The sequence below is a fragment of the Mus musculus genome, chromosome 17 (assembly GCF_000001635.26).
Source record: "Mus musculus strain C57BL/6J chromosome 17, GRCm38.p6 C57BL/6J".
Classification (NCBI taxonomy): Eukaryota; Metazoa; Chordata; class Mammalia; order Rodentia; family Muridae; genus Mus; species Mus musculus.
In genome coordinates, this window is record NC_000083.6 from 77989271 (window position 1) to 78009014 (window position 19744).

At 39.5% G+C, this 19744-nt stretch overlaps 1 long non-coding RNA gene across 6 annotated transcripts in view; it reads left to right on the forward strand.

The window, feature by feature from the left end:
- Positions 1-269: 269 nt before the first annotated feature.
- Positions 270-19744, forward strand: part of Gm32076 — a 38039-nt gene continuing 18564 nt past the window's right edge. For 3 of the 6 annotated variants that reach the window (XR_876963.1, XR_876965.1, XR_876964.1), the window contains exons 1-2: positions 270-357; positions 15526-15665. This is a non-coding gene — a long non-coding RNA (predicted gene, 32076). Of the gene's footprint in view, positions 358-15525; positions 15666-16775; positions 16945-19744 lie in introns of all 6 variants that reach the window. The other 3 variants (XR_385772.2, XR_001782139.1, XR_001782140.1) reach the window with 2 other exon arrangements.

Consider the following 19744-nt stretch of genomic DNA (forward strand, 5'->3'; position numbering starts at 1 on the left):
TGGAATTCAGACTGAAAATAAAAAGAAAAATTTCCTGATTTTTCTAGGACACCAAAAATTTTTATTCTATGAAAAATAGCATATTTCCAATGTTATGAGTTCTTACTTAACTCTTAACTCACTGCTTTAAAGTACTTTACAGATCCAAATTTACCAAGATGTGTGCAAAGGGATCAATTCGAGATGTTATTGCCCTGTTTAGAGTCCCAAATTAGGCACTTGTGCCTGTTCCTAAATTATAGCCGCATAATTGTGCCAGACATGCTTTACCGTAATTTCTGTTGCAATTTAGGTCAGGTTGCCCCCTCATTACTTCACATACAAGAAGAAAGATTCTCGTTCAAATGGCTTTAGCTGGTAAGTAAAGGAAATTTACATTATTATTGATCTACTGAAAAGTGAAAGTACCAAATAAAATTAGAAATTCCTTCTGTCTCCTCTCCCCCCACCTCTCTCTCTCTCTCTCTCTCTCTCTCTCTCTCTCTCTCCCTTCATTTCCTTTCCTCCCTCCCCCTCCCTCTTCTTTCTCTCTTTCATCTCTCTCTTTGGAAACAATGATTACTTGTGCTACTTAAAATTCTAGTCTACGTGATACTTGTATCCATATATACACGTACATGTGTGTGTGTGTGTGTGTGTGTGTGTGTGTGTGTGTGTGTGTGTGTGTGTGTGTGTGTGTGAGGGAGAGAGAGAGAGAGAGAGAGAAAGAGAGAGAGAGAGAGAGAGAGAGAGAGAGAGAGAGAGAGAGAGTGTGTGTGTCCAGAAGTAGTAAATTCCATTATTTCTCTTTTGCTTTTCAATGTTAAATAAATTGCACCCTATATCCTCACCATTCCTCCCCATTGTCACTAACTGTTCTGCGTTGGGATTCATCCATTTGTGTAATAGTCTAGATTTGTTTCTCTTTGTCCCTGAGTCTTGTTTCTCTGGATTTTTACCATAGGATTTATACCTTGTGCATTTCTCTCTTTTTCTTTCCATGTAAATTGTTTTAACATTTTTACTTCCACAAATAATACTGTATAAGAAGCAGCTTTGTCCTGACCTGCTTTCTTGCCTTCTTTGGTTGAAATACAAATTCCAAATTTCTTTGGGCCATGCATGGAGAAGTGACTATGACCTTTCTTGACGATTTTGACACAAATGTCATGCTCCCTACAGTGGCTGCATCATGACAACTCCATTCTTTTTTGTTGTTGTTGTTTGATGACCAGTCAGTTGGCATTTGTAGCTAACTCCCATTCAGTGAGCATCCACAGGACGACTTGAGAGGAAGCCAGTATGACGCTTTCTCCTCTGTGACATGCTAAGGGCCACCTTGATCACAGCAATGGCATCTCTCTTTTGCCATTCCTGTGTTGGCAGGAACTTTCTTCTGGGGTTATACTTCAGCTCTCATGGGCTAAGAGATGCCAGCACCCTAAAATCCTACACAGCACAGCACGTTTAACAAACTTTTGTGTGTTACGTGATCACATGAAACAGACATGGAGCATGGACTGAAGTGCTGTCTGAACACAACTGTGTGTCTCCCTAAGAATCTTTGTCAATAAACAAAAGAGTGGCTGGAAAGATAGCTCAGTCAGTGAAGTGCTGGATTTGTAAGCACAACAACCTGAGTTTCATCCTAGAACCCATGTTCAAAACAAAAAATAAATAAATAAATAAGTATGGTGGTGTCCCTTTGTAATCCCAGTCTGGGGAGGTACAGGCCAACCCTGGTTTTTGCTGTCAGACCAGCCTAGCCTATTTGGCAAGTATTTGTCTAGTTAGAGACACTGTCTGAAAAGAACCAAAGTAGATAATACCTGAAGAATGACATCCAAGGTTGGTCTTCTGGTATCATATACATGTATGCAGATAAGAAACAAGAAAATAGACAATCTCTGTTCAAAGCTGAGAGCTACAGTATTTCAAGGAAGTTAGGCATATTATCACAAGGAATCTTGTTATGACCCTTGTCTGTCTTTCCCATCATTTTTATAGTACCCCTTGACCCAACAATCTATAGCAAAGAGTCAAAACTAACTGATATTTTATATTATTTGTGACTATTGTGAAGGGTATAATTTCAATAATTTCTTTCACAGACTGTTTATACTTTGAGTAGAGGAAGGCTTCTGATTTGTTTGAGTTAGTTTTATAGCTAACCACTTGGCTAAAGTTGGTTATCAGGTTTAGGAGTTCTCTGGTGAAATTTTGGGGTTCACATAAGTATACTATCATCTGCAAATATTGATATTTTGACTTCTTCCTTTCCAATTTGTATCCCTTTGACCTTCTTTTCTAGTCTAATTGCTCTGGCTAGGATTTCAAGTACTATATTGAATAGGTAGGGCGAGAGTGGGCAGAATTGTCTACTTTCAGATTTTAGTGGAATTGCTTCAAGTTTATCTCTATTTAGTTTGATATTGGCTACTAGTTTTCTGTATATTGCTTTTATTATGTTTAGGTATTGGTCTTGAATTCCTTTCTTTCCAAGACTTTTTACCATGAAGGGGTGTTGGACTTTGTCAAATGCTTTTTCAGCATCTAATGACATGATCATATAGGGTTGTTCTTCTTTGAGTTTGTCTATATAGTGGATTACATTGATGGATTTCTGTATATTGAACCATCCCTGCATTCCTGAGATGAAGCCTACTTGACCATGGTGAATGATGATTTTCATTTGTTCTTGGATTCAGTTTGCAAGAATTTTATTGAGTACTTTTACATTGATATTCATAAGAGAAATTGATCTGACATTTTCTTCTTTGTTGAGTCTTTATGTGATTTAGGTATAAGTATAATTGTAGCTTCATAGAACGAATTGGGTAGTGTTCCTCCTGTTTCTATTTTGTAGAACAGTTTGAAGAGTATTAGGTATTCTTTGAAGGTCTGATAGAATTCTGCACTAAACCCATTGGGTCCTGGTCTTTTTCTGATTAGGAGATTTTGAATGTTTGCTTCTATTTCTTCAGGGATTATGGGATTATTTAGATGGTTTATCTGGTCCTGATTTAACTTTGGTACCTGGTATCTGTCTAGAAAAATGTCCATGTCATCCAGATTTTCCAGTTTTATTGAGTATAGGCTTTTGTAGTAGGATCTGAGGATTTATTTTAATTCCCCCAGTTTCTGTTGTTATGTCTCCCTTTCCATTTCTAATTTTCTTAATTTGGATACTGTCTCTGTGCCCTCTAGTTAGTCAGGGTAAGAGTTTATCTATCTTGTTGATTTTCGTGAAGAACCAGATCCTGGTTTGCCTATTCTTTGTATAGTTCTTTTTATTTGTATTTAGTTGACTTCAGCCCTGAATTTGGTTATTTCCTGCTATCTACTCCTCTCCAGTATACTTGCTTCTTTTTCTTCAAGAGCTTTCATGTGTGCTGTTAAGCTGCCAGTGTATGTTCTCTCCAGTTTCTTTTGGGAGGTGCTCAGAGCTATGAGTTTTCCTGTTGGTACTGATTTCATTGTGTCCCATAAGTTTGGGTATGTTGTGTCTTTATTTTCATTAAATTCTAAAAAGTCTTTAATTTCTTTATTTCTTCCCTGACCAAGCTGTCATTGAGTAGAGCATTGTTTATCTTCCATGTGTATATGTGTTTTCTGTTGGTTTTGTTGCTATTAAAGACCAGCCAGTGGTGATCTAATAGGATGCATGTGATTTTTTTCAATCTGCTTTATCCATTGAGGCCTGTTTTGTGACCAATTATATGGTCAGCTTTTGGAGAAGGTACCATAAGGTGCTGAGAAGAATGTATATTCTTTTGTTTTAGGATGAAATTTTCTATAGATACCTGTTAAATTCATTTGGTTCATAACTTCTGTTAGTTTCACTGTGTCTCTGTTTAGTTTCTGTTTCCATGATCTGTCCATTGATGAGAGTGGGGTGTTGAAGTCTCCCACTATTATTGTGTGAGGTACAATGTGTGCTTTGAGCTTTAATAAAGTTTCTTTTATAAATGTGGGTTCCCTTGTTTTGGGAGCACAGATGCTCAAAATTGAGAGTTCTTCATGGTAGACTTTTCCTTTAATGAGTATGAAGAATCCTTCCTTATCCTTCTTGATAACTTTTGGTTGAAAGTTGATTTTATTCAATATTAGAATGGCTATTTCAGCTTGTTTCTTGGGACTATTTGCTTGCAAAATTGTTTTCCAGCCTTTTACTCTAAGGTAGTGTTTATCTTTGACACTGAGATGTGTTTCCTCTATGCAGCAAAATGCTGGGTACTGTTCATGTATCCAGTCTGCTATTCCATGCCATTTTATTGGAGAATTGAGTTCATTGATGTTAAGCGATATTAAAGAATCTTGATTGTTGTTTCTTGGGTTTTTTTTAATGTTATTTTTATGTTTGTGTGGCTATCTTCTTTTGAGTTTGTTGAAAGAAGATTACTTTCTGGCTTTTTCTAGGGTATAGTTTCCCTACTTGTGTTAGAGTTTTCCATCTATTATCCTTTGTAGGGATGGATTTGTGGAAAGATACTGTGTAAATTTGGTTTTGTCATGGAATACCTTGTTTTCTCCACCTATGGTAATTGAGCGTTTTGCTGGGTATTGTAGCCTGGGCTGGCATTTGTGTTCTCTTAATGTCTGTATGACATCTGTTCAGGATCTTCTAGCTTTCATAGTCTCTGGTGAGAAGTCTAGTGGAATTCTGATAGATATGCCCTTATATGTTACTTGACCATTTTCCCTTACTGCTTTAATATTCTTTCTTTGTTTTGTGCATATGGTGTGATTGAAGGAATTTCTTTTGGTGGTAATCTCACCTGTGAGCTCAGGAGTAAGAGCACTCCTGGGAGACCAGCTCTCAGCGGGAAGGATTTGAGTATGGAGGGCTGTGGGACATCCTTAGCTCCAGAGAGCAGATGGAGACCAGAAGGCTAAACTCTACTCTTGATCTTTTCTCAAGTGTAAAAACCAATGCCAAAGACATATTCTACGATCTGATGCCTCAGTTGTTCTTGTTCTCCTTTCCTGCTATTTTGATTTGGATCTGAAATGTCCCTCATCCATTAAACCCAGTGCATTCATGTTAAGAGAGTAGCTATTTTGAAGGGGGTAGGATTATACAAGTTTAACCTCATCTATGAATCAATCCATTCTTAGATGTATAATCTGATGGCCTTATTGAAAGACAAGGAAAATTACTGGAAATGAGACCTGACTATTAAAAAGTAGGGCATTGAGGGTATGCCCTGGAAATGTATTATCTTCTACCAGACCTCATTCAGCCTCAATCTTACCTTCTGACTCCTGTCTTCCATGTGGTGAGTCTCCTTACCAAACCAGATGCTTTCTACCACAATGCTCTGCCTCAACATGCACAATCCAGAGCAACAGAGGCAGGTGACCATGCACTCTCCTCATAAGCCAAGACAAAGTTTTCACCCTTTTAAATTGTATTTCTCAAGACTTCGTTAAATCCAGACACACTGAGGAAGCAAGGTTGAGCATCAGACTAAACTCCTGCCTTTTCCTGCTGCCCTCTTGCTCTTCCCTGCCTTTAGCCAAGTGTTCTACTTCATCATTGCTGTCGATTTACCCATCCAGTTACAGAACTAGAAAAATTTCTCCTGAATGTTCAATCCCCCATCACTCAAAGAAGGTGGCAATCCATGTGTCTATGTATTCCACCAGGAACCAGGCTAGGTCCCTAAGAGACACACACAGAAGAAGAAGAAAAAAGGCAGAGATTCTGCCATGGAAACAACATCAGAAGATTAAAAACACTGGTTCCTCCATAGAAACAGCAGGGGACATTTTAACTTATGCAAATTACAATCAATTAATAAAAATGCACATCAAGGGTATCACACAAATGCCAAAATGTCCTGGCCAGGAAGAAATTGGTGTCCAAGTAGGACCAAAACAAAAATCACAAGAAAGGGAACTATATGAGAAGAGGCATAAGCAAGAAACATGTGGCATAGTTTTGACCATTCTGACACTGCTGAAGCAATGGCCACCTGGAAAACAGTAGAGCTGTGTTATATTAATGGGTTAGTGGACCAATTCCAGTACACAATAGAAACAAAGAATGCACCGACAGCTAATGGAACCAGAGTCGTAAGGGCATAGGTTTGTCCAAGTCATACCAGAGGGTTGAACCCCAGAAACAGAACTCCTATAATGCCACAGGCTTTTGGAGAGCATCCTACTAAAAGAATGTGGCCTTAGATTTGTTCTGTGTAATCAAAGATTAGACCATGAGCAATTAATTGTATTCCTTGATCCATTCATTCCTTCTAGACAGAAAGGTGAATTCACACAGCAAAGAACCCTGAAGGTTATTTTTTCCAAGGAGCACACTTTGAAGAATCATAAACTGACACCCAAGTAAACATTCTTGCCATCTTCTACTGATTCTTTCAAAATCATGTCTTCAGAAGTTCTAGTAATCATGATAGTACATTTCTACTTACTATAAGTAACTGGTAACAATTATCTCACCCCCCCCCACCCGCACTATTCTTCAAAAAGAAATAAAGATACTTCTACACAAAAATCTCCATACAAACTTGCATGCATAGTGATTTATAATAATTACAAGCTGCAAACTTCCTATTGCTTAATAAAAAACTAATAGTGTTCTGTTCATAAAACAGTATATTACCTGGTGATCAATGGGAATGAAATATTGAGATGTATAACAAATTAGATAGGTCACAGGAGCATTGTGCTGTGTGAGGGTGGCAAGTTGAACTCAGATTGTGTGTGTGTGTGTGTGTGTGTGTGTGTGTGTGTGTGTGTGATATGTATATATCACATATATGACATTTGGAAAAGACTAATTATACTGCTATCCATTTGGGACAAACACTAAAGTAGAAGTGTTGCTCCCACTGATGGAGAGAGTAGAGAATTTATCAGATTGACCATGGCAATGCAGATTGGTCATAGCAAAGACATGACAAAGTAGGGAGATGTTGCACAGCTGATGTTTTGAAAAAGCAAATGGATCAAAGGCACCTGCCTTAGGACATGGAATCAAGTAAATTGTAGCTTTCGTTGTGAGGAGACTCAGTATACAACCAGATTGAAAATGCAGGATGCTCACAAAAGTGAAAGTTGCAAAGATGCTGGAAGAGAAGCAGAAGTGAGGAGCTGGATACATCCTACACTGCTGCTGACCTCTACCTCTGCACCCGAGCAGCAGCCAAAGTATGTTCCGTAGTGTCTCTGGCACAAGCCTGGCTGTAGGCATTCCTCGAACTTGTATCTGCAAAGTTAGGAAGTATGGCATCCAGGGCTCTAAAATCCTTACCTCCTGGTATTCTTAACCAACTAAGTAGCACACCCTATGAGTGGAGGCATAAAAATGTACCATGAATGATAGAATGTACACATGATAAAAGGCTCTAGCTGACCAATGGGCTGTAATGTTTGCTTTCTTCGCTGGCTTCCTAACTTTTATAGATGAAAGAAATCTAAGCATCCTACGTGAACTACAAAGTGATCCTTGTGCTTGGAGCCTCCAGATGAGAACACAGCCCTGGGCAAGACCTTCATGGAAACATCATAGAGGGACTTAATTCAACATTGTTCAGACTTCTGACCACAAAAAGCTGTGCAATAATGAACATGTTTTGGGCTTGTTTGTTTTTTTGTTTGTTGTTTTGATGCAAAAGCAAGAGGATTACTTTCTGACATATCAGGGTCAACTTTCCATTAGTCTCACAAGGTGAGTGACTAAAAGGCAACCCTGAATGGCTACTACAAGCAGTTTTTATACTTTTTAGGGGCACAGGTTACATCAGCAAGGTTACAGTTCAAACTTATTGGTTAAGCATATTGACCTTTAAACCTATTGGCTAGCAATCATGACACGCATTTGAATGCTACCTGGGACTTTCCAGAGGGTCAGGTGACTATCAGTCAGTACATTCTGAGAATTTTTTACTTAAGAATGTTCCTGTGGGTGGAGAACAGAACTTGGCCTAGCCTTGACCACAGGCAGAAAAGGGAAGCTGTAAGGAAGGTGTGGGACTGGAAAAAGCCCTTAGAGTTCCTTATCCACCCCCCCCCCTCTCTTTTTTCTTGTTCAAGTTCCAATCCTGGAGCTATGCTCAGGGGTCTTGGGTAACTAACTCATACTTTTCAGGTCCTGTACTCAGGGTCTCATATTGTTGATGCAGAACTATCAGTTGTACTGCTCCTATTGTTTCTTTTATGAAGAAAGCTTATAAGCATGTTCAATATGCAGGGTCCAAAGGTCAATAATAGCAGGAGAACAAGTAGAGGTCCTAACAAATGGCTAACCAAGGGGATGACTTAAACCAAGACTCGAACCAGCCCCGACTCTGTTCTCATTCTCTCTTCCGCTTGGCTAGCCCTCCTTTCACCTTGGCCATCGAATCTTTAACTATCCCCAGAATGGTCTCCAGTATGTGCTTCCTGATGTTTCATACCCCCAGGTTGCACAGAAAAAGCAGTTAGCCCCTACACACTGATGGTCCTGCTGCTGGTTTCTCCCATCTCGGGGGCACACATATATGGGGGTTTCTCACAGCACATTCCTCAACTTCAGGTGTCCACAACCTAAGCCCCACCCTCCACAGCTGCTTCTGGGACATGGTTTAGATTTGCAAGTCCCTTGACCCTCACATTCAGGTAATCCCTCCCCCTTCATCTTTAGGGTGGGGATATCCCAGGAGTCAAGGTCCACCAATAACTTACAAAGATCAAAGACAAGGTCTGGCCATCAGGTAAGAAGTTAGGTGTTCCTCTGTAGTGGACAAAGCTATAATCCCATTGGCTGAGAGTACTTGCCAAGTCGTTTTGGTAGGGCTTTGGGAAAATGCTGAGGCTCAGCGCTGCAAGGAAGAAACACTGTAGGCATCTCATGGTTTCTCTGGCCTTGCAGAAGGGCAAGTGAGCTTGAGCTTGAGACTGTCACTCAGGTGTCTGGCTGCTATCCAGTTGGCATCAGACTCAGGTGCTGGTCTGATATGAGTTATGTGAACCCAGACAGTTATTCCAGTCATTTTAACGGAGGCCAGGGTGGTCAACAACACCAGGAATGGATCTTCCCAATTTGCTTCCAAGTTTTCAGCATGATGCCTCTTAATGTATACCCAATCTCCAACTTGGTACTCATGTGGAATGTCTAGGGTACCTGTGTTATACAGGGCACTAAGTTTAGGCCACAACTCCTAGTAGCTGATCTGGAAAGCTTGCAATCCAGCCCTAAGATGCTTGTCAGCCTGAAAAGTCACTCTGGGCAGGAACATGGAGGAGGGTCAAGAGGCAGGGTCAAGGGAGTAGGGTCCCAAACAGGGTCTCAAAAGGGGTCAGGTTAAAATGGTAGGGAGTGTTCCAGGCTCAGGACAGTGCCAGGGGAAGGAGCATCACCCAGTCAGCGCCAATCTCTGAGGGCAATTTAGTTCAGATCTCCTGTAGGGTTCTGTTCATTCTCTCTACTTTCCCTGATCTCTGGAGCTGGTTTGCACAACGGAGCTCTCAATTAGTCCAAAATATCTCTGCCAATCCCTGATGTAGCTTAGAGACAAAAGCAGGACTGTTGTCCAATCCAATTACCTTGGACACTATGAACCTCAGAAAAATTTCCTCTAATATCTTCTTGGCTACCACAGTAGCTGTTTCCTGTTTGGTGGGGAAAGCCTCAACCCATCCAAAGAAAGTATCCACAAACACTAGAAGGAATTTCTAACCATATTTTCCTGGCTTAACTTCTGTAAAATTGATCTCCCAATATACTCCAGGCCGTTCTCCCCTAGGAGAGGAGTTATCCTCTAGACCACATAAGCATTCACTTGTTGGTATACCTTACACTGTTCTACCATGTCTCTGGCACAAAACTTGAGGTCCATTATATATATTTTATGTCCCTTAACTGTTTAGACATGTTTTTAATCCCCTAAATAAGTCCATTTGTGCATCTGACCTAGTAAGTCTTTTGCTTGCTTTCTGGGGAGTATAGTTTTTCCTTCCTGTGCATGTCATTGACCTTCATTCTCTAGGCAGTAGTTGGTAGGGTGGCTAGCAATCTGAGTCCTTTCTTCATCTCTATATTTAAGTGAGGTTATCCCTTAGTCCCGTCCCATTCCCCAGCAGGTATGTCTTGCAGGCCCATAACCTGGATAGGCTCCTAGATAGCCACTTCTCGAGCCACTTGATTTACCTGGTTATTTCCTTGGGCCACTGAGTCTCTTCCCTTCTGAAGTCCTTGGAAATGAATAATACTCAGAGTTGCCGGCTTCATCAAGGCATCCAAGAAATCCAAGATTTCCTGCTTGTTTGTTTGTTTGTTTTTGTTTTGTTTGTTGGGCCTAGTTTAGTTTTTCAGCCTTATAACAAACAGTACACAACTTTATTGTATCCTCATTTTGTAGAGAAGAGATAAGAATCCTGGCAGTTGATTCTACCATTTAAAGAGAAATTAGTCAACAATGGTCAAAATATAGAGGTTTCTTAGCATCTTATCTACCCAGAATAAATTAATGTAAATTAAGTAAATTAGTGAAGGTTTAAAGAGTTGAAGGACCAAGCATGAGCCTACCTTCCAAGCAAGAAAGGACCAAACTACTAGGTTTTTCCTGTTCTGATTCTTCTATTTTCCAAACAAGTTATGTTCCTGTAGGAGAGGCCATCCTTACTAGAAAGATCATCGACAGATTAACTAGAACTTTACACTGTGTGCTACATGGGTCCCAGTAACCAGCTTTATGGAGTTATCCAATTTCTATATCCCCTCCTGAGTTCCTATGCTGCGGATAATCATTTTGCTTTCTCTTACCATGGAGGGAGTATTTCCCAAGCAAGTCTGTGGTATGAGATTTCATCTAGTATTCAGTTAAAAGTTCTTCAGTTCTCAGTTCAGGTAGCCTTTATTTAAACAAGTCTGCTGTGCTTCAGAAACTAAACCTCATGCCCAATGGTCGTCACTTTGAGTGAAGGTAGACTTTGCTGGCTCAGCATTCCCATGGCTTCAGTTCTTCAGCTGCCTATGTAACTATGTTTAACGTAAGTTTCTTCCATGTAGAACCACTTAAGCCTCAACTATCCTGAAATAACGTGCTCTGCTCTTAGGCATACGTGTAAGTGTGCGCACATGGATATACACATGTACACATACTCATGTGCCTATACATGCTGACATGATAAATAGAGACCCAAGAAACTACATTTGCCTAGGGTAACCAAAGAAAACACATGAACATTAGCTGTGACCTAAGAGGCAGGAGAATTAGATATCACCCAGGTTTCTGCTCAGGTTGAGTAGGACAGAGAGTAAGGAATGCAAACCTCTCATCCTCAGTATAATGTAAGTAGCCTGAGAGTCCTTTTTTAAAATTCTAATATAAATATCATTTTAATTTACATACCTACAGGATGTGGTATAGTAATTTGATACTCAGATACAAATCAGCGTAGTTAATAATTGTAGGTCAAACATGTTTTTAACTTAGAGATCACATATTTCAACTGGCTTCAACGTTGATACATAGTCAAGGTTGAATTGAAAATTTTAATCTTTCTACCTACTCCTCCTCCTCCCCCATCCTCCTCCTCCTCTTCCTCCTCCTCCTCACCCTCCTCCTTGAAGTACTAGGATTACAGGTATTTACTATCATGCCCAGTATATGTGGCTCTGAGGGTCAGATGAAGGGCCTCATATATACTTGTCAAGCATTCTAACTAGTGAGCAATGTCCCCTGCCTCCTTGTAACAAATTTTATTAACACGGAGTGGTTATGCATCACTTATTGTATAGTAAAATTTTAATACACACACACACATACACACACAGGCTGGTAAGCTAGAGTGACTACTTTATGCATCTTTTTGTTATTACATTGTTATTGGAACCTTCAAGTTCTGTATACCAGATTTATCAGTGTATAAATGGTAATTGTGAACTAGTCATCCCATTTTGCAGGAAAAGACTAGAACTTACTACACCCAGCCTCAAGAGTCTCTCATACACTGATAGCATCATTGGCACAATTAGCTTCTTCACCAGGCCCTTTTAAGGAAGCAATGGTGAGAAGACTTTGTGAAGACTTACTTCAGTTCCTCAGATCTCCACAATTTGCAACAATTCTTTTTCAAAAGAACTATAGGCTGTGTGTAACCCACTTGAGAGCCCATTGGGGCTTAAAGCTAAAAGGTCATACTGTGTACAATGGCCTTCATCTGGGAACAATAACTAAAATATATAAATTAAAAAACTGTGATGGCCAGCTGCTGTATCCATGGAAACAGATGTTGGCTTGGCCAAAGTGCTTTATAATGATAATGATTAATCACCCTTGAAATCACTGTTATTTATTGGTATATGACTGATGGAAGCATGTTGGAATGGCTATATTGTACAGCTTTACAAATTTCAGTTGTTAGAGCCTAGCATTCTGACTATAAAACAGCAAAAATGTTCTTTGAAATGTACTCATTAAATATCAGTCAAAGAGAACAGAAGAATATAAAAGCCATAGCTTAGAATAAGAGTCAATAAAAACATTGTACCAACACAAGTCACTATGTTGAAAGTAAATTTCCTTCCATCTTCATATAAACTTGGCTAAAAGAATACTTAAGCCAAGGGGAGCCCATCTTGTGAGGTGTTTCTCAATATTTTCCACTAGTCTATTTCTGTGTATTTCACCCAACGCCATAGGTCGGGAAAAGCTATGAATTTACTGAGCGTGGACCCTTCCTTTAGCCAATCTTCTTATAACTAATACTTTTCTACCATCATGAAGTTGTAGATACTTTTTGTATCATTCATATTTATGCAGTGTGGATAATTAAATCCAGGGCTTTGTGTATGCATGAATATATTCTACTGACTGAACTACAATCCCTGCCTCCTTTTAAAACATTTTATTAACACATAATATTTTACATTATTTGGTCATGACTCATAGGTGTGATTTATTTTTATTTGTAATTGAAATTTGTAACTTTTATTTGTATTTTTATGTGTAATTGAAATGCATCCAATTAAAGAAGAATCTCTATTCAAATTTGATTCAAATCTCTATTCAAACTCAAGTAAGTGGGGCAGGGAGAACTGGAAAAATAGGTCAAGCGGTGAATTCTTTACTTTGTGAGCACACCAAGTTGCCTTCCCAGCATCCATGTAGGAAAGCTATGGCAGTTGCTTGGTAGTTCACACTTGAATTTGGAGGAGACACAGAGAAACAGATCACAGGGACTTCAAGTTCCAATCCAGTAAGAAACTCTGTCTCTAAAGATGGGTGATATCCGACAGTTAAAACACAAGTTGTATTCTGGTTCCCCTTGCACAGTACACACACACACAGGGAGAGAGAGAGAGACAGACAGAGAGACAGAGAGAGAGACAGGCAGAGAGAGAGAGAGAGAGAGAGAGAGAGAGAGAGAGAGAGAGAGAGAGAGAGAGATTGTTTTGAATGAAGCGAGGGGGCTACCTTGTAGAATCAGATGGCATCTTTTCTTTTCTCCCTCACATTCTCCCCTGATTCTCCATTCTTACCAATAGGTACAATGTACACCTAGAAAAGCCTGGACCACATCAAATCTTCATCCCTGGTGTTGATTGACTGAAACAGAAATACTAAGACACATATATGCCAACAGGTAGAATGGCCACTGTGGGTTTGTGTGCATTCCTCATGCACGTTACCCCAGAACATGTCTACACTTCTCAAATATATGCAGCATTGTTTTCAGTGAGATCAGAATACTGTGAGGAAGGGTGAGGCCCTTGGGTGCTGTTGGCACAAGTTTTAACTAAACAAATCCATTAAAATGATTGCCATATCATTCTTGATCTTGTGCCACACATAAACAGCAGCTCTCGGGCCCTGGGATATCCTCTCCTAAGATCTCTGGGATTGTTCTGCACAATGTGCTGATTGTTGAAGTAGGTGCTGACAATGGGTTATGGCAGCTCTGCTAGGATACGTTCCAAGCTCTTTGTGTAGCACCTGCTACCGATGTGCGGTGAGGCCCTCGGACATGAAAACAGCCCCAGCAACCGCACACCTCTGATCCTACTCTTCTCAGTCCATCTTGAAAATGATATAGAATGGTCTGTACAGCTTGATGGACAAAAGAATCTCTGAAAGTTAGACACTGATAAAAAAAATCTTAAAGGATGCAAGATTCATGACTATTTCTCAGTAATCAAAACCAGAAGATCCATATGTAATGCATTATAAGAAGGCAAAAACAGCCTGCATTATATCAAGAAGGCAAAGAAGAGGCAGCCCCAGTGAGAATGGAGAGAGACCTCAAAGGGTGGTTTGATCTAAATCACTAAATCATACAGAACTGAAAATTGCTGGTCTTGTTTTAAATTGATCAAGAAAGAAGCCTCCATAATTTAATTTCAAAACATACTCTAAGGATTCATCGTATGAAGTAGTGAAAAGAAGTGACAATTTGACACTGTCACTCTGGAGTTTCTCAAATAGAGGTATGACATTGATCACCTAGTAATATCCAGGAAATAGCTGACCGTGTCCAGAGGTGTGTTTTCTTTATTGTTACAATTGGTGCAGTAGGTCTGTGCTACTGATATCTGATTGAAGAAGCCAAGGACACTGCTCAGTTCCATGATGCAGAAGACCCATACAGTATAGTATCATCCACCCCCAGGATGCCTGTGCTGCCAAGGTGGAAACACACTGATCTAGACAACCAGTGGAGCTTAATCATTCCTTTTGGAGCCCTGAAGCAAGGGCAAAAGCATCACTGTTTGAATAATTGGATTAATCATTAAAAGCATCTGTGTATGTCATACCTTGGTCCCAGAATAATACTTTAATTTCATTGAAGGCTGTTGTTGGCAATTATTCAGGTAAAATTATTCATATGTAAAGTGCTTACAGGGTGGGTAGACATCAACTTTATAAGAGCTAATATTTGAGAGGTGGTCCTTATAGCACCCTCAAATGGAGTTTTGGAGAAAAGGCAATACACTCAGCTTGCGTATCAGGAAATTGTTTACATGGAAACATGACGATGGGCCCTCAGGGTAGTTGTACTTGACACAAATAATAAAACTCAGTCTTGGTTTGGGAACCTAGTTTAAAGAGTCACAAATGTTATGCTAGATTGTTTATCTTTATTAATTCATCATATTATTCAAATAACCCTATTAGACTAGTATCCTCATCTTATATATGAACCATACTTCTAGCAAAAACTATAAGATTCCAAGGTGAGTGTCTCTAATGAAAATTGTCCTGGTGATTTTTGTAAGTAGATATCATCTCTTCATCATTGTAAATGCTGGTTTTCAAATCTCCCCAACAGCACAATCCATTACCTAAAAACGAAAAGGAAAATGATTGGTTCACACTGGTGAAGGTTCCATACTGTGGAGAACAAGTGGATTTTCAAGCTATCTGTAAAAATAACATTAAATTGTTTTCTGGGATATTGAGGCTACACAGCATTTTATCTTAGCCTGTACTTTCCAACTGGGAATTATGTCAAATGGTCATCCCTCTTTCTCCAAGATCAAATCAACTTCATCTTGATGGCAGATATATAGAATATACATCACATTCATTCTGTTAACAGGTTCATTTAACATCGTTCACTGGTTCTCTACTGTATGTAGAACAAGAGGCTGAATATTCAGGATAGAGCCCTGATCTAAAGGCCTTAACCATGGGAAAATACCCAATGAAAATGGAGCCTGAAAGCTGAGAAATTTCCAGGTGAGTAAAGAAGACAGAATGCTTATTTTTGACTTGAATAATTTCTGTAATTACTCAGCTGCATTTCCAATTTATACCTAATCTCACAAAAAGGATGCTGTTTTCTTGTATCTGTCCCACACACGGCTGGTGAAAACATACATACAATTGAAACAATGCTATCACCTATTCTGAAGTTTTGAAGTAGATGTACTAAACACCAATGTACTGGTATTATTTTCTCTTTTTTTAACTTATTTATTTATTCACATTACATCTCAATATCAGCCCTTCCTCTCTTCCCAGTACGCCTCACACAAGTCCTCTCCCAGTCCACCTTCCCCTTCTCTTTTGAGAAGGGAAAGCTCCCCCTTCTGGGTGTCATCTTGCTACAATAACACTCTCCCACCCATGTGCCCCCACCCCTACACATCAAGATGCTATGAAACTATGCTCATCCTCTCCCACTGAGGCCAGACACGGTGGTCCATTTAGGAGCAAAGGATCCACAAGCAGGCAGGCAACAGGCTTGGGAAGAGCCCCTCCTCCAGGTGTTGGAGTACCCTCATGAAGACCAAGCTCATCTGCTACATATGTGCAGGGGTCCTAGGTCCAGCCTGTGCTCACTCTTTGCTTGGCAGTTCAGTCTCTGGAAGCCACCAAGGGTCCAGGTGAGTTGACTCTACTAGTCTTACTGTGAAGTCCCTGTACTCTCCAGATGGTATAATAATATGCATAGCTCAATGACCTTCTTGTTTTTTTCTCAGAGACTTAGTAGGTTTTATTCAAGTCTACATTGTTGAAAATATTTTCATATATTTATACATAAAATAAAGTGGATCATGCTGAGAGACATTAAAAAGCAGTTTTATTTTTAAGCAATGTATCTTTTGCCATGTTCTTGTTTAGTGATCTCAGCTGGGCAGCTCTGCTACACATTGACTTGACTGTCATAAAGAAGTTTTTAAAATCTGATCCTCTTTCCAAACTATGCCTGTGTTCCCTCTCTATGTCTGTTCACATTGTCCTCTGCATCCAGAATCCCCATTATCTCTTCACTAGTTCATGCAGTATTCCATGTAGACCCCATTTGGAATCATTCAATTTCTGTCTATACATCTGTTTTTATAGTTTTGTCTATCCCAGGAAAGATATGAAGTTTATAACAAGACACATAGGAGATAGCACAACAACGGCAGTTGAAATGAAGCAATGGGAGAAAGTAAAACAAGACTGGAGATGAAGTGCACACAATCATGTGTCTAATGATGCAAACACAGTGCCTCCCAGATGCAAAGAGGTAATCCATAAAACTGACCCTACATGTTCTCACTGCCAACGTGGGAAGTAAGTCTTGTTGGGTAGTAAGTCTTGTCGGGTAGACAATTCTGTGTCCATAAACCCTAACAATGTCTATTTCCCGAGGAAATATAGTTACTCTTGGTACCCAGACCATACAGGAACAGACCCCAGGATCTTCATAAATAGGTGATGTGATGAGCCATAGTTTCTTGATTCTTCGTGTGAGATCTGTGGGCAGCTTAGTACGTTGATTGTTGGTACTGGGTACACTCAGACACCAACCAGGAGAAGATTCCCATTGGAAAGGCAGGAGGAGAAAGCAGAAATGGCCAACGTAGCAACAACACATGTTCCAGCCACCTGATCAGCTATCCTCAGACAAACCACTTCAAATAGCTGAATAAAATTTAAAAACAACAACCAGAAGAACCTCTCCAAATATCCTTTCAGCTAGTTTCTAATAAATACTGTAAAACTACAAGTGTCTCAGTCAATGTGACAGATGCACAAAGAACAACAGTGTGCTCATTTTTCAATGCCTAGGTGGATCCCAGAGATTGGATGCACATCAAGGTATTTTTGAGAAGCTGGAAAGTATAGAAAAGCACATATCTAATGAACACCTAAGCAACTACCTTGTCTCCCCTAAATAGAGAAAATACCAGCAAAAAACACTAGGATTTTTTAAAATTGAAAATAGCTTTTTTGGGGGGAGGGGGTTCCGAGACAGGGTTTCTCTATGTAGCCCTGGTTGTCCTGGATCTCACTTTGTAGACCAGGCTGGCCTCGAACTCAGAAATCTGCCTGCCTCTGCCTCCCAAGTGCTGGGATTAAACACATGCGCCACCACCACCCAGCTAGCTTTTTTTTTCATACACTATATTCTGATTAGTTTTCTCTCCCCAACTCCTTTGCCACCTACCCTAATCTACATCCTTTCTTGCACTTTCTTATTAAAAGACAAATAACGATCTTTTAAAAAGGGAAAAGTAGAAAATAATTATTTTGAACTCATATAGTCAAGGCCCCAAAATTTAACACCATTTTTTACATCTCAAAATACTACTAGCCTTCATCAACAAAGACAAGCAGTTACCTCTGTTGTCCAAAATGAATATCAACACAGCACTGGCATCTTTCAATTTCAGAAAGATAATCCTAGCGCATATTGCAAGAGAATATTCCCAAGGCAGGAGAAGATAATGCACTCAATAAAGTGCTTTCTGTGCAAGCATTAGCACCTGAGTTCAATCAAGGATGGCCATGCAAAAAGCCAGGCATGATGTGCCCAAGTGGAGTGCTAGGGAGGTAGAAACAGAAAGATCCTGGGGTTTGCTTGGCAACCATCTTAGCCTACAAACCAGAAGCCTCACACCCAAGTACAAGACCCTGTATAAATAAATAAATAGATAGATAGATAGATAGATAGATAGATAGATAGATAGATAGATAGATAGATAGACAGGTAAATGAAAGGGAAAGAAAGAGAGAGAGAAAGAAAGAAAGACAGAGAGAGACAGAGAGAGAGAGAGAGAGAGAGAATGAAAGAAAGAAGCTGCTGAGGAAAGACACCAAAGATTACATACAAAAGCATGCACGTATACATACAAACCTGTACAAAAGCACACATATGCACACATGTACACACACAATAATTAACACATGTGACATTCACCTTAAGGAAATAGCAGGGAGTTTATAAGGTTGTTCATAATTTATCAGCCAACTCAAAATGAGGATATCTATGACAACCACTATCTTGTTATGAAACAAAAAGAATAAAGACAGAAAGGCTACAAGGCATTTTTTTTGTACAATAATTGGCCAGTGGGGTCAGAGGCCTTTTAAAGCTACTTCTTATCTGAAAAAAAAAAACACTGCAGTAATATTCATGTTAGAAAGAATGGTTGTGTTATTTTTCTCAGTGCCAGCAGTAGGAGGGGTTGAAGGCAGCTCAATGAGATCATTAAGAGCCAAGTTTTAGAAAACAGAAAGTTACACACAATCCTTTGTAACCCCAAAGGCAACAGAGTGCCATGGCAAAAAAAAAAAAAAAAGTTCCATTTGGCTCTGATCCAAGCAAAATCACAACAGGGTCACTTCTGTATAAATATCTGTACCTGGGGCTCCAGCTAACTTCAGCTCACTCTTTTAAAGCAGCCAAACTTTGAAGTGAACAAAGATGAAGGGATTGTAAATAAATAAAGCAACAATGTGTTATTTTACCCACATTTTTCTAAACTACCACAGAGGGTATAAGCAAACTGGGGCCAGGGGATGACTCCGTATTTCATGTACAGTCTTTGCCTGTGAAACTAAGTTTGTGAGTTGGCAATCAGATGCTTGACAGATAGATTAAGGTCATTGTTCAATAATAATAATAAAAAGGGATACTGTATCTGCTACATATAAATTTTTTCCTTTTATAATGTGAAATAATTTATATTATTCACCCAGTATGGGGCATTCTGACTGTAGTATCAACAAGAGTGGAAAACCGAATTGGGAAGAAGTGTTTCTACAGGAGAGGGAAAGGGATAAGAGGAAAATGGGGGGGGGGGTTAAAAATGATGAATATTCATTACGATAAATGTATGAAGCTGTTAAACAGCAAAATTAAAATTAAAATCAGTAAAATGTAAGTAGTAAGAAAGTTAGTGAGGAGGTTTTTGAATGGGTTTGGATATTGAAAGGACATAAACTCTAATCACATCATCGAATACAGTGGCCTCATTCAGACTCTGGCACAGATGTGTAAGAGTAACTTTTTTGAGATGTCAAATTTTGATTAATTTTTT